General features: G+C 38.3%; 1 long non-coding RNA gene across 1 annotated transcript; it reads right to left on the bottom strand.

Annotated features, from left to right (window-relative positions):
- Positions 1 to 6,771: 6,771 nt before the first annotated feature.
- LOC132665114 (uncharacterized) lies at positions 6,772 to 9,628 on the bottom strand. The gene is made up of 3 exons (XR_009603979.1): positions 9,485 to 9,628; positions 8,547 to 8,698; positions 6,772 to 7,271 (listed from the first exon to the last, which is right to left on the bottom strand). It is a non-coding gene; the product is annotated as an uncharacterized LOC132665114 (long non-coding RNA).
- Between the last annotated feature and the right edge of the window lie 5,872 nt (positions 9,629 to 15,500).

Raw genomic sequence — 15,500 nt, 5'->3', positions numbered from 1 at the left:
GCTGATGGAGGGCTGAGATGTGAATGTGGCTCTTATTTCAAATGCTGCCCTCCCATTGTTTGCTTATTTATAGTGCGATCTGATTTTTAGTCTATTTTTGACCTGTAAGTGCTCATGATCTCCGCGCTTTCCAGATGTACTTGTGACTTTGAATCATCTGAGCTTCCTTCTGTGACCTTCAGATGGATAACAATGCATATGGAATGCTTACTTTTCCTGCCCAAGTTGGGAACTATCTGGAAGTTGTGAAGAAGAAGCAGTTTCTGACCTAGGAAGTGTATAGTCAAGTCCCTAAATTTTCATTGAGGGGCTAGGCAGATAATGAACTATTAAATTCATGACTTTATTAGGCAGACATTTGGTTGGGGTGGGAGAGAGCATGCCTTAACACAAGAGTCTGGCAGCCTTGGATTCAATTCTTAGCTGTAACTTCGGCACCTACATGACCTGAAAAAACTCACTTATCTTCGCTGAATGTAGTTTGCTTGTCAAATGTGATACTTCTTTTCTAAAATTATTGTGAAAATATGTCCTTAATAACGGATATACATTATGACTACAGAGCACATACTGGGTGCTCACTTCAGCAGCACATACACATACTGTGTGGTCTTGGGTAACTTACATAATCCTATGAACCTCAGTTTCCCCAACTGTAAAATTAGAATAATAATGCCCTTTATAGCTTTTATAAGAATCAAATTAAGTAATCTCCGTTAAGTCTTTATCACAGTATTTGGCATGAAATATGAAAGATTCAATGATTATTACTATTATAAAATTGTATTTTATAGCTCCAAATCCCCTTGTTTGATGACTGTCAGTGAACATGAGTAAGCACTAGGTAAAGTTACATACTTAAATCCTACATTTGCAAATCATGGCATATACTATGTTTTTAATGTAAACATAACAAAAAAGAAAACATGTTTATTTAACTTATTACAAAGATTAATGTACAACTTTCAAAGGTAATTTCCACTGGAAAATAAGGTACTGAACAAACAATTCTGATGTCTAGGGCACTTGCAGAAGTCAGGGTTGACTCTCACCCATTAGGACTGGGACCAAAATGAGCAAGACCCTAAAACTGCAATAAAATTTAGAGTATAAGCAGTGCTATGACTGATATATGGTGTCTTCCATGGGAGAGACATAGGTAACACTATAGATATTATGCCTTTTCTATCACTGGTTTGACCCTTTTTTTGTCTGCATATCATCATTTACCACACACACTACCTAAAAATAAATATGTTCTCATTTTATTTGTTTTCCTTTAACTCTAGTTCCCCTTCTCTAGTGGCACTTGATATCCACTGCACTGAGAAGACATTGGTTTCTCTAAGTGACAAAGATAATTTTTATCATTAAAAACCTTATATGATTATGTGGCATCAATAAAATCAGAGCTATAATGTAAAAAAGAGAGAGATTTAGAGAATTATTAGATAAACAGTATTAGGAAACAAATGTAGCAGTGATTTTTAAAAAGACTAAATTTAATTTAATATAACCTACAACAAAAACAACAAAGTTGTGCCAGTACATGTTTAATATCAGTATGTTAGACTGGAAAAAAAAAGTATCAATTTTCCCTGTAGTAAATGACCATGGCGCATGTATGTGTGTGTGTGTGTGTGTGTGTGTGTGTGTGTGCATGTATGTATGTATGTGTGTGTGTGTATATATATATATATATATATATATATATATATATGTAAAATGAACTATTTACACATGATAACATAGTAATTTTAAATAAAAATCAATGATGCCACACCATTAGAAAATACTATTTCTACCCAAAATCCTTAATGTAACACTTAGCATGAGGCTCAAGGTACATTTTTTGAGGAAAAACCAATATTGATCTCCTTAGATTTTGAAACTGAAGACTACTGTGGTGAAGAAAGTAAGATTATGGACCAAAAACACAGCAAAATCCAATCAAGGATGTCACCAATGATTCAGAGAATTTTCCTAGAGAATTCCACCATTCATTCTCTCATTCATATATTCATATAACAAAACTGTTCAAAGTGTTTTTATTGGTGAGGCAACTCAGATCTCAAAAAACTGGTCAAATATATTGGACTAAACTAAATGATTCATATGATTGAAAAATGCATTTAACTTCAAAATAAAAACAAAGAGACAGTTTACAGTAAAGAGTCATACCATATATTCAACATTATAATTTTTGAATTTAATGACAACATTTTTCATTTGGGCATATACACTTTCCTAGAGTGAAAATTTTGTTAATGTTTCTAAAGTCGTCTCATGGTTTCAGCTACTCGCTGACTTGTGTTGACTGTTTTCTATTAGTCTCTCTGGACCTACACCTCACCCTTTTCCATCATGCTTTATGCCCCAAGAGACCAATATTCATAAACTAAAGGACGTGTTCCTCTGACTTTTATTGGTTTTGACCAATAAAGTACCTGCAGAAGACTAAAAAGCAGGAATGTTGAGTTGGGGTATTCATTCTTCTTGTTCTTATCCAGTCAAGTTGCCACAGGTTGGCTTGTGTGCCTCTACTAAAGGCCACAACTTCTGCTTGGTATTCCTCCCCTATGACTCCCCTTTCCACTTACTCCTTCTGACTTTTCAGGAGTGGTGAAGACTCTTCACTGTCACTTGTATTTGAATGCTGCATCATTCCTTATTGATTTCTCTTAATCCTGTCTGCATTTTTCTAAACAGTCCCCTTATTAATCTCTTCTCAGTTACTCCATTAGAGTGTACCATCTATTTCTTGATGAGACCCTGGGTGGTACCTTGAAATAGAAGACGCTGGTCCTTCCCTTAGGTATAGCCTCCTCCACCCAGGTTGTCCTATTGACTGGTCTACATTAACAATCTCAGATGCAAAGTGAGGGACAGACTAGAAGAAACTTCCAATAGCAAAGTGAATTAATCTAGGCTCTAGAAGGTCCCAGGCCATGAAGGATGGCCGGGAGGAAAAGCAGTGACAGATTGTTATCCCATATGTTCATACCAGGCATCGTTAGAGTAGTAATTTTATAACTTGCTCCTTTATTTAATGTATGATTTAATCATTTTGTCATATTCTTAGGGTTTCATTGTAAACATCATTTTGGCTACATATTATTCCAAATTAAAGGCTGGGTTTCTAGGATTTATAAATTGTGGAAGTATAAGAAACAACTTTCGATTTTACTTGCTATTCTCCTTCTCTCATTCCTACCATGCAGTGTCCAGTTGCACATGTTATAGATCCCCCCAGAGGAACTCAATGGCTGAATGAATGTATAAACTAAGGTTTTCTCCCAAAATGCCCATATTTATCCTAGCCCCATACCTAGGATGCAAGTAAGTATTTTCTTCACTTGGTTTAATACAGTTGTTGGGTCAGCAGCCTCATGAGGGATCCAATCTGGATTAAGTTATATATTTTAAAAGAGGCTCCTGTGACTTACCTTACAGGACTGAGCAGTGTAAGGAGTTCCACACATATGGCAGTTAGAAGTGAATAGATACTTCAGAAGCTTTCAGAGCATCCTGGAAGTTTGTTCAGCCCCAATGAAAATTGGTTTCTGGGTAAAATGTGACTGATTTCATTAAACCTGTACCTAACACACAGTGGAACTCTAGTCCACCGCAACAGAGTCTGGTGAGAGAGTGGGAATACACTCACATTAAACCATAAAGAAAGATAAGAATAATAAACAATAAAAATTTTTAAGGGAAATTTTAGTTTAGTTGGGCAGAATATCTAGAACTCCCCTACTCCCATCAAAACACTTTTAAAAAATATTTTTTAATGTTTATTTTTGAGAGAGAGAGTGTAAGTGGGGGAGGGAGAGAGAGAGACAGAGACAGAGACAGAGACAGAATCTGAAGCAGGCTCCAGGCTCTGAGCTGTCAGCACAGAGCCCGATGCGGGGCTCGAACCCAAGGACCACAAGATCGTGACCTGAGCCAAAGTCGCATGCTTAACTGACTGTACCACCCAGGTGTCCCTCAAAACACTTTTTAATAGGATGTAAAGAATAGAAAATAGTACTCCACAGTCTTTGAAGGGGCCAAAATTGCCTTTGAATATCCATAATGGTTCGTATAGAATGGGGTGCAAAGTGTGGCTTCTCTCTACTTGTTCTCTCTTCCTAGGCCTGGGCCAGGCATACGCCGGTGTGAAATTATGGTAGTCATTGTTCTTTCAGTGCCTGGATCAGAAATGCAGAAACATCACCACACTGCCATTCTGCCACACTGCCATTCCCCCAACAAGGGATCTTTCTGAGTGTGTAAAGCTAGTTAGACCAATCAACCTTTTCTCCCATCAACCCCACTTTCAGATACAGTTGAGAGCTGTTTAAATAAAGAAGTCACCCTCTATTCTGGAGGCTTTGACTTTAGAACAGTCAATTAAAAAAATTATTCTTTGGTGGAAAGTATTTCTGCATCCCATTTGGATACAGAAAATCTAGGTTTCTCTGTAATTTAGTCTTTTCTATATATATAAAAAAATTAAGAGTTGTTTGTTGTGGGTTTGTGTATGTATGTGTGTGCATGTTTGCTTGTTTGTTTGTTTGTTTGAACATGGAAGTTCAATTATAAACTAGCCAGAAAATATATTTCTACATGGCAAATTTGAGCAGCATTAAAGTTTATGCTGGTTAAATCACTTCAGATTGCGGGATATTCAGATCTCTGAATTTTATGATAATGTCAAGAGAGCTTCTGGTGAGTTCCATTAATTTTTTTGGTATTGTTTAATTTTACATGAGTAAATATAATTACTCCTTTTGTCATGAAGAGCAAGTTCTAATACCAATTTATAATTCATGGAGCTAATTATGTTAACGAGAAGGCAATCTTTCCTCAGCTATCTCCCCTGTAATTTTAAAGGATTTTGATTTTTTCCCCTTTCCTCTACAATTTCTCTTCCAGCTATGAAAAGGAAGTGTACACAATTCATCTGTGATATAATTATTTACCATGGCAACAGTTTGTGAATGGGATTGGGAAGTTGCACAGAAGTAGAAAGCAGCTTAAGGGAAACAGCCGAAAAAATCCTTTCAAGACAAGTGAAGAGGCCTTTCAGGTGGGGATGGTTTTTGTTTCCCTGACATTTTAAGGAGGGGCTCAGGTTTGCCTAACATTGTAAAAACTGTTGTTGATCCTAAAATAAAAGAGTCTATTTTCTACAGTTGCATTTCAGAAAATCACTTTGATTAAGAGGGTGGCGTAAAAGGCAAACCTGAGTTTCCCTCTGCATTTGAATTAACAGTCCCCAGGAAGGTAAGGGGAAAGTGTTTGCTGCTAAGTTATCAGATGGCATTGCCAGGGAACTTTTGGGGGGAAAAAAAGAGACTCCGGTTCCCCATATTCCTAAAATGAGTAGTAAGTTCCGACCCTGCTCAGCAACAAAAATCTTCCTTCTCGGGTGACTCTGTCAGATTGGGAGGAAAGTAAAGAAAATCTATCCAAATCCACTGGGCCAATCTTTGGGCTTCACCTGAGGCTCCACAAATTCTCTCTTTATCTCCCTTGTTCAATGGGATATTGATAATTTTAACCCCAAATGTGTAATGCCAATGAATGTAATCAATATTCTTCAAAAGAACACTAGCATGCATGTTAAAATAATAATAAAAATATCCAAATACAAGCCATCTTTTCCTGGGTGTTTTCAGGCTTATGTTCTTTTTACCTGTGAACAATGTTACATCTCATATTCTTCCTTTCTTTCAGTGTTCACCAATAGCTAATACCTGGCTTTAGCTGAAGTATTCTTGATTGCACAATAAAATTACTTCTGTTCAATATTCCAGGATGCTAATTGCATCAAGAGCTACAGGGAAAGCTCATAACTGGGAGCCGTAGGAGTAGAAAGCTCCGGAGAGCTTGATCTCCTCAGAAACATACAAAAATAGGATGAGGCTGAAAAGAGTGTGCCCATAACAACATTTTAAAATAAAAACATGAAACAAACAAACAAACAAACAAGCAAACACCCTACAATTTGGTTCTAGAAAACACAGAGTTCCTATGTTCTAGTTGCAGAGCCAACAGAGTCACGTCATAAGATGACTTTACTGGTTTGAGCTCTTGCTCGTGTTGCTGTATTTGGAGGGCTGCCTCTTGTATGTGCCTGTGGTGTACATGGAGTCTAGTACCAAGCATTCCGCTTCTGATGTTCTGTTTATACTGGACTGAGCACAGGGTTGTGCAAACTACACAAAGCAAAACGTACTTCCCTTCAGGGAGAAGGACAAGGGAAACACAACATGGTTTCATATGATAACAGAACTGGAACAGACCTTTCAGATCCATATTCCCTTTTCTTCATCTTAATAGATAAGAAAATTGAGTTTCTAGGAGGTGAAAAGACTAATTGTAGGTCTCTGAAACTTACCTCCAGGCTGCTCATTCAAGCAAGATGTACAAAGAGGAAACAGAAAAAAATTTAAAACCAAGCATAGGTGATACACTTACACAAGAAGGATAAACTCTATAGAAATTTAGAGAAGATCCACTGTGCTCATTAGTCAGGGCAGACTTCATGGAAGAGGGGGCCTCTGTGGGGTTTCATTTGGGAGAGAAAAGGAGGAGGTCCTTTCCCAACCATGAGAAGAGGAAGTCTGCCCTTCAGTTTGCCATGAGCAATACTGCTGATGAAATCCTTTATTAGTTGCAGCTTTACATTTTTGCCTTGTGGCCTAGACAAGGAATAATGGAGATTATTTTTCCCAAGTAAAGGCAACTATTACCCATAGAAAAAGGGAAACTACCCTTAATTTAGTCTCTACAATTAGGATTAGTAAAGTGAGACATTACTAAAAAAATTAGTTTAATCCTTTAACCACACCCCATCTAACCAACCCAGATACATCCTTTTCATTACTGACAAGACTATCATTTCAGCAAGCATAGCCTTCAAGTGACTCCTTACTCAGTCTCCATTAGATTATAGGCAAAACTTCAACCTTCTTGATATATCTGAGCACTCCCTTCTTTTCCTTCCTTCCTTTCTTCCTCCCTTCCTTCCTCCTTCCTTCCTTCATTCCTCCCTCCCTTCCACTTCCTTCCCCTCCCCTTCCCATCCCTTTTCTTCTTCTCCTTCTTCCTCTTCTTCTCCTTCTTCCTCTTCCTCTTCATCTTCTTCTTTTCTTTTAGTTGCTCATGTCCTTCCCCCAGTATTCTCATTCTGTTACTTTATTGCCAAGCTTCTCAAAACTCACTTACTTCCCTAGACATTTCCCTGTTTAGAAACTCCCACTATGGACAAAAGTGGACACCTTTTGGACAAAAGGGGATACCCCGTTAGTATCAGTGCATTTTCTAGTGGAATGAAAACATTTAATTTATTCACATTAAAGTACTTGTGTTTGAAAGTGACTAAAAAAGCAGGAAAATATGAGACTGCCTTCAGAAAGCTGAGCTCTGAGATCAACACAATCTCTCTGGTAAGAAGTAGAAAGTGGGCAGAGGGGGTGGTGTTTACTATTGAAGACTGAACAAAGGAAAGGGAACAATCAGTGGTTAGCAGTGCCCATCCCAGCACTATTCAGGAAAAAGTGAGCTTTACACTAAGTATGCTGAATATCTCTGCTCCTTAAGGCAGTCCTGGATTGGGAGAAGACAGCTGTGGCTATACCTACTCTATCAGTAAGAGAGTGAAGAGTTGAATTAACCTTTACTTCCCTGGTGATTCCTTGATCACCAACACAGCTTTTGTTTAGGATCTGGCTGGTTTACTTATAATCTCCACACTTGTCATGTGACCTCCGCATGTTCCAAATCCTGTTGTATTATTATTTCTCACCATGAACTTACATAAGTAAACATTCTGGTTCCATAAAACAATCCCAGAAACTTAGTGCATGTGTACGTGACAATATGTCTCTGTAAGTGATGGGACCACAATCAACTAACAAATCAGGTTTCAGCACCAGCAAGGCTGCGAGTCAACCCCAGGTCCAGAGGGAATGCCCTAGAACAATGAATGCCAATCCTTGAGGCCACTAGGACCAGGTCTTGTTGATCTTTCCCAACAAAATTTCCACCATGTTTTATGTCTTTGGCTGTGTTTGAGAGTATATATTCTTCTCTCCAAGAAATAATGGTGACATATTATTTGGTAACCCTTGCAGACACAATGTTTTCATTTAAATTGATGCTTTTCTAAAAATGGACTTTTAGACATTGAGGGAGATTAGTGGTAAAGATATTTTGATCAGGCCAGTATGCCTGCTTCCCAGGGCCCAGCTAAACCCTAGTGCACAGGCAACACTTATTCTGTCTATAAAGTGAGCCTTGGTGATCATTTCACCCTTCTATATACATGTGGCTTGTGACTCCTCAAAATGCTACGTTGAGCGTGTCAAACCAGACATTGGGGATCCTTCTGCACTTAATAGGGTGAATATGCAGTCTGTGCTCCTGCGATGACTAGAAGCTTCCGTGCCTTGAGGTAGGAGTGAAGGGAGAAAATATTCTGATTGGAATCACAGCATGCCTGCATGCAAATCAACAGATAAAGGCTACTCTGTAATTATGCTAAAATGACCTACTGTAAAACATTTCTCTTGTCCTTTTCTTGACCCCCAGGTAAAAAAGAAGTGGTTGTTAAGTGGCATTGACCATCTATGTCCTCATCCATGTGGCTGCTCAGGCTATAGCTGTTGCAAAATGGTATTTCCCAGCCCTGTCCATGTCCAGATGGCTGGTTTAAAGCATCATGAAGTGAAATGAAAAAAGAGGAAAACATTAGCAGACAGAATTGTAGCTTGTTCATGGAAAATTAGAAGACGTACCCTTTGATTCCTTTGTGGCTCCCCACCCCCATCCCCAAGTGGTTTAGAATTAAAATGGGGACAAAAACATCTCTAGATTTATTTGGCTCTGCCATATTAACCATAAAAAAGATCTAGCCTGTTCCAATCTTAACCCAGCAGTAAACTATAAATCCAACTTCCCCTCTCTGCTGGGGAAATAAAATCCAAATACAGTAGCATCCAAATAATTATCAAGAGTTGAGCTGTGCTGGCAGGGTGCAATGTACAAGATTCAATTTTAACTAGTGATTACAGACCGGCAACCTTCTAGCCCTGAATGTCAAACGGCCATGTCACTTTCTCCTGTCACGGAGTATGTCAGGACTCACCGCAGCCTGGTGACTTTTCATCAGAGGTAATGAATCTTGTACTCCTGAGATGGGAAATGTCACTGTGCCTCCCCGCCCCTCCCTCTCCCCCCACCTCACCCCTCATTCCCTTCCTGCCACCTGTCCAGGTCCCAATAATTAGGAAAAGAATGTTGTGTGTGACACTGCTTCTCACATCCCCACCAGGGCCCTGCTACTGTCGATTTAAATCGTGTGGTCAGTACTCAACTTGCAACCATACGTGATAAAATGGCTACCTCAGTAGACGGTTTACAGGGCTGGAGTCTCATGTATCAAGTTCTCTTGTCCTTGAGCAATAAAATGGAAAAACAGTTAAGCTCTGACCTTACAGCCTGCATGGTTTGGGGCTCCAGTCCAACTCCTGATAACCTGCCTTTAAATCTTTCGAACTTGAAGTTTTTTGTTTCTGACCTTTCTTCTGCTAGATGCCATTTGGGACATCAATGAGGGTGGAGCACTGTGTGGGTGGTGACAGGGAAGGAGAGTACATGGATTGTGATGTCATCTTTTAAGTCCAGAGTTCAATGTCTGACATAAAAAGAAACTGGACAAGCGCTTTATATTTTTGTGGGGTTTTTCTGAGCCAACGAAAACACTTATGATATACATACAAATGTAGCCACTGGTTTTTGAAAACTATTTCTTGAATTTCTTAAATTCTTTTTTTTTTAATTTTTTTTTTATTTTCGAGAGAGAGAGAGCATGTGCATGAGAGAGTGGAGGAAGGGCAAGAGAGAGAGGGAGAAAGAGAAGAGAAGGAGAGAGAGAGAGAGAGAGAAAGAGAGAGAGAGAGAGAGGAGAGAGAGAGAGAGAGAGAGAGAGAGAGAGAGAGAGAGAATCTTAAGCAGGCTCCATGTTCAGCACAGAGCCCAATGTGGGGCCTAATGCAGGGCTGGATCTCATGACTCTGAGATCATGACCCGAGCCAAAACAAAGAGTCAGATGCTTAACCAACTGAGCCATCCAGGTGCCCCTAATTTCTGAAATTCTTAATATAAATCCCAGAATCTTAGAGGTTTGGAAGGAGTACATATGAACTGAATTAGAAAGAAATATTTCTATTCATGATAGAAAAATTCCCTTTATTTCTTATGCATCTCATCATTTTAGAAAATATTTAACACCTATTATGCTTCACATAATATTTCTACTTATTAAGAGATGTAAAAAAGCAATATATAGCATAATCCCTGCCTTAGTTAATATGAACAATAAGATACATGAATGATAGGTATAAAATAAGGAAATACATAGTAAGTGAAAGGAGATAGTCTTCCCAGTATGAATAACAATGCCCACAAGATATAAGTGCATTAAACTCATCTCAGATGGTAGAAAAGATGTAAAGCCGATATGGTCCATAGTCAACCAAGAAAAAGGTATCAAGGTAATGGTACATGCAAACACAGGATCACATTGTTTGTTAGTTCTAGGAACATCTCCATGTTTGGCTGTAGTGATTAGGTATTGCATGGAACACAGCAGTAAATTACAGCTGAGGTCAGTTAATCCATTGTCATCCAATATAAGTCATTCAGATGGGAAGGCAATATCAAGGTTAATCATAGCGTCGAAGAAGGTTCTAAAGGAGCTGTGGGGCAGCTAGTTTCCCTTGCTATGTAGGCATTTTGTTTTTCTTGAAACATCAGGGCGCTTTTATTGAGTCAAGATTCTATGAGAAACATTTAAGCTTTAATGTACCAAGACTTGTTAGAGAAAGTTTATTTCTAGATAAGACTTGCCTTCCTTCTTTTTTCTCCCTCCCTTCCACCTACCTTCCTTCCTTCCTTCCTTCCTTCCTTCCTTCCTTCCTTCCTTCCTCCCTTCCTTCCTCCCTCCCTCCTTCCTTCCTCCCTCCCTTCTTCCTTCCTTCCTTACCTCCCATCTTCCTTCCTTCCTTCCTTCCTTCCTTCCTTCCTTCCTTCCTCCTATATTATGTTCCAGACACTGAGCTAGGCATAAGTGATGAAACACTAAGCAAGACCAACAGGCTTCTTGTCATGGGGCGCCTGGGTGGCGCAGTCGGTTAAGCGTCCGACTTCAGCCAGGTCATAATGTAGCCTAAAGCCTGGTGGAGAAAATGGGCAAGTATTCAGGCAATTATAATCAAAAATGAGAGGAAAATGAAAGAGGCTGCAACAGGCTAATGGGGTCCTAATAGAGGTACCTGGTCCAGACATAGTAGGGTAACAGGAAGAGCTTTCCAAAGGATGCCCAAAGGTAAACAGGAAGTCTTTACCATTGATCCTCTAGGAAGCCATGAATCTCTGGGTAGATTTCAGGTTCTTTGAATGGTGTCTGAAGTCTTCTCCATGAGCTACTAGAGTGGGTCTCCTTACTGGGGGGATGGGGGGGACGGAAAATTACCCTTATTGTAATCAGTGTCTATCCTCAATTATTTAACATCACATCTAGAGGATATCTTTAAGGATAGAAAGAGGCTGAATTTAAGACACATATAATATTGTGACCAATATGTGGGCCACGATATTGCAAAGCACAAGCATACATTCTCCTTCCTTTCATCTTTTCTGTGCCATTATAAATTAATTACAAGTAAAGATTGGGTAGTAAAGTTAGAAATTGTGTTTAAAACATCTCCTTGAAGGATTACAGAAAACTGAATTTCTAGTATATTTATTCTCCCCATATCTTTTTTTTGAATTTGTTTTTATTTTTGTCTTAAGTTCATTCAAAAACTGAGAGTATCATGTAGCAGGCAAAATTCAAATTATTGAAGGGCTCAAGAATAAGTAAAAAAACAATTGTTTCTTCCCATTATGAACTTGCAGTCTAGAAGGGGAGAGAGAGGTAGACAAATAATCACAAAGCAATGTAATGCCTAAGATGATATGGGAAGATTGACCCTGTATACTAAGTGGGGGATTATAGTTCATGGACCTTTAAAAAAAGAAACAGACATAAGCCAGTGTATCTGCTTTTGTTAAATATACTGCAAGCTGCCTTTCCAAAATATAGAGGTAATTCTCCACTGATAATTGGTAGAATCATTTACAGCTTCACAGACAGGGTAGGTGCCACCGTGGATCCCGTGATGATCCTGAACAGTGTAGAGGTGAGTGAGGTGATAGGTATGGCAAACAAAAAGAGGTGCCAAAATACTCCCTAATTGGACAGGATGCACGACAGACACATTTCAGGAGGCCCCTTATAAGTCACACAGAATTAAATTGCAAATGTCCTCCTTTCTTCACCAACCCTTAGACCTGATCTTTCTTATCTTCCAGTCAAGATGAATGAAATGAATTTCTCTGGGGGCAAAGAGACTCCCTGCTCACTGGAACTAAGAAGACTGATGTCTCAGTGTTTGTCCAAGCAGTCAGCAAAGGGACACAATCACCTCGAAATGTAAGTGTATCTGTGAGAAAGGGGAGTGCTCACAGAGAAGTCAAACTAGTATTAACTGTCACACAAGAACATGTAACAAGAGAAACTCTTCTGCATGATACTGTAATGGCAGATACATGTCACTATACATTTGTCAAAACACATAAAATGTACAGCATAAAGAGTGAAACCTAATGGAAACCAAGGACTTTAGTTAATAATAATGTATTAATGCTGACTCATCAATTCTAATAAATAAACCACTTTAGTGCGAGATGTTAATAGAGTAAATAAGGTGAGTGTTGAGGGACTATATGAGAACTCTCTACACTTCTCCCCCAACTTTTTTTGTAAAATAAAATTCAGAAAAGTGTATTTCCTGAAATACTTGTTATACTGTACAGTGGTTATTCATATAATCTTGGTCTTCTTGTTAATCCATGAGCTATAAGATAGGGATCTATGTTTGTATTTTTTAAATTTTCTATTTGGCAACTTCATGAAAATTTGTTGCACGATAAAAAGGACTCTCAAGTTTAGGAAATACTTCTCCATTATAAAATATAACACTGAGATGCTTAGGAATTAGCAGGCCAAAGAAGAATGGCCACACTTTGAGTAGCGGTTCCAGGCAGAGATGACGCACTGTTCGAAGGTCTGGATGCAAAAGCAGGTTCATTTGACAATCTGAAAGTACCTCTCCTTGGAGAAGGCCTATAGGGAAACTGAACCATGACCTTGGTCCATTGTTGTGGGAACATGCAAATGCAGCCTCGCATGGCCCCATACTCAACGTCCTGAGATAATTTTTCCTGCAATGTCTATTTAACGATATTCATCTTACTGTCTTTGATTCTAGAAAAAATTAAAATTCTGACAACTGAAAAAAAAATGCTCTTTTACTTCAAGCAAAAAAAAAAAAAAAAAAAACAGCATCATGAATACCCTATTTAAATGCAAACTTTAGAAATTATATTTCAAATAGTCCTAAGAGGACTAATTAATAATTGTAAAGTGCTTTGAAGATGGAAAGTGCTAAATTAACGTCAATATTTATTTATTAATAATCAGAGGAGGTGATTCTGCCATGTTGAAGTTGCCTCTTTTACGATCAAGTACCGACTACTACCATGATTTCACTCTCTTAATTGCCTTTTCCAGCCACTATTGCCATGTGGGAATTCCAGACTTTTTGCTTGTGTTTAGTATTTTATTATTTAAAAAATATTGCCAGTTCTCTATAACTGCCAGGAATTCCCTCATTTTGTGTGTAGAGAAGCTATTATGCATTAACATCAAAATTTGTGCATCATATAAGCAGAAACTACACTTAATAGTCAACACTAAGCACAGTATCAACCACAGAGTATGAGCTAAGGAACAAAATTTTGAATGAATAAATGAATGAAAAACAAATTAACCCAGTTCCTTTTTATATATAAAGTGTAAATGTTGCCTTTAGCCTCACATCATATCTATTTGTATCACATGGGAACCTACTTCATATATTATCTGGAACTCAAAAATATGTTACTTTTTCATTTCTTGAATGCTAGGTTGCAATCTTTTAGCAGTCCATATTCAAGTTGTGGTACTTCCAATGATGTTTAATGGTATGCCAGTGGAAAGAGGAGTTAAAAAAAACTCAACAAATAATTAAAATATTTAAAAATGCCCAAATAACTGGCATCACTGAGCTCAAATGTCCAGGATTCTTGGCTTTCTACCTTTAGAGTTGGCTACTTTGTATGGTCCACAGTGAGTACCATTGCAAGAACTGCTGACACAACCTGGAGTCCATGGCTCCATTTCTACTTTACAATCTCCTACAAGCTACAAACCAGAGACAGGACTCTGGCCTGAGAGGTACTCATCTGGACCAGCGTTGGTTGTTAGTCAGAAACCGCAACCCATTCTTACAAGCAGCACATACATTTAGTCAACTGGACACAAGGACAAGGATAAGGGAGCTGGCAAAGGAACAGTAGATAGTCTGTAAAAATTCACTTACAATTTCAAGTTATAGTCTACAAAACCAAGGTTCGGATGAATAAAGAAGGGGAAGATTATGAAGAGGGACATGTGGACCAGGAGAGAAACACCAATGTGAATATGGCATATCAGGGCCTCTCTGATCAGGACGGCTGAGTATCCTGGCCCATTTATTGACTAAATAAATATATTTAAACACCATGCACTCAAAGCTCTAAATTAGGCTTTATGGCAGATACACTTACATGGCGTTTGAAGATTCAATTGTTCTCAAGGAACCTCCACAAATAGTAGTTAGGCTGAAACACTCAACAAATGAGTGACAATTCAGCCATTTGTTGAGACTTGCCATCTCAATGGGGCTTTGCTCAATTCTTTACCACATACTCAATTATTCCAGTAGATTTTATACATATAATAATTATATATATGTTATATTACATATTCACATACATACGAGGAAAAAAACAGCTGAAAAATTTAAAGGTACTTATACAGAGAGAGCAAGCACATCCCTCTTGATAGAAAACTGATTCTGAACAAAGCAAGAAACCTGTACAGTCATTCCCATTTTGGCAATTTAGAGAGTTTGCCAAGAGCTAGGTCTGCCTCCTCTGTGACCAACAAAGTTTTGTGGTCTAAGACACCGTTCATTTATTACCATGTGACAGGCAAATGCAAATTCTACATGTTGGGAATACAACTGTAATGAGATCATCATTTATTCTTTTCATATTTGTAAATTTTATCTCATCTACCAGATAACTAGCTGCTAAAAGATGGGGCCAATTCTTGCTTATAACTTTTGCATACTGCCAAATACACACTCAAAGTGAACTACGGCTGACTGATGAATATAAAGCAGAGAGAAACAATACAAGGCAGTCTCTAGCTAAATTCTAACACTAGTGCAATAGATGCATGGGAAGCCAGAAGGAGAATTTCCAACTTTACTATTTTGAAGGATCTTAATGCCTCAAAATTTGGTACAGAATTATGG

Source organism: Panthera onca, chromosome D3 (assembly GCF_046562875.1).
Source record: "Panthera onca isolate mPanOnc1 chromosome D3, mPanOnc1 haplotype 2, whole genome shotgun sequence".
Taxonomy (NCBI): Eukaryota; Metazoa; Chordata; class Mammalia; order Carnivora; family Felidae; genus Panthera; species Panthera onca.
Note: the sequence above shows the minus strand (reverse complement) of the source record. Positions and strands in the feature narration are given on the sequence as shown.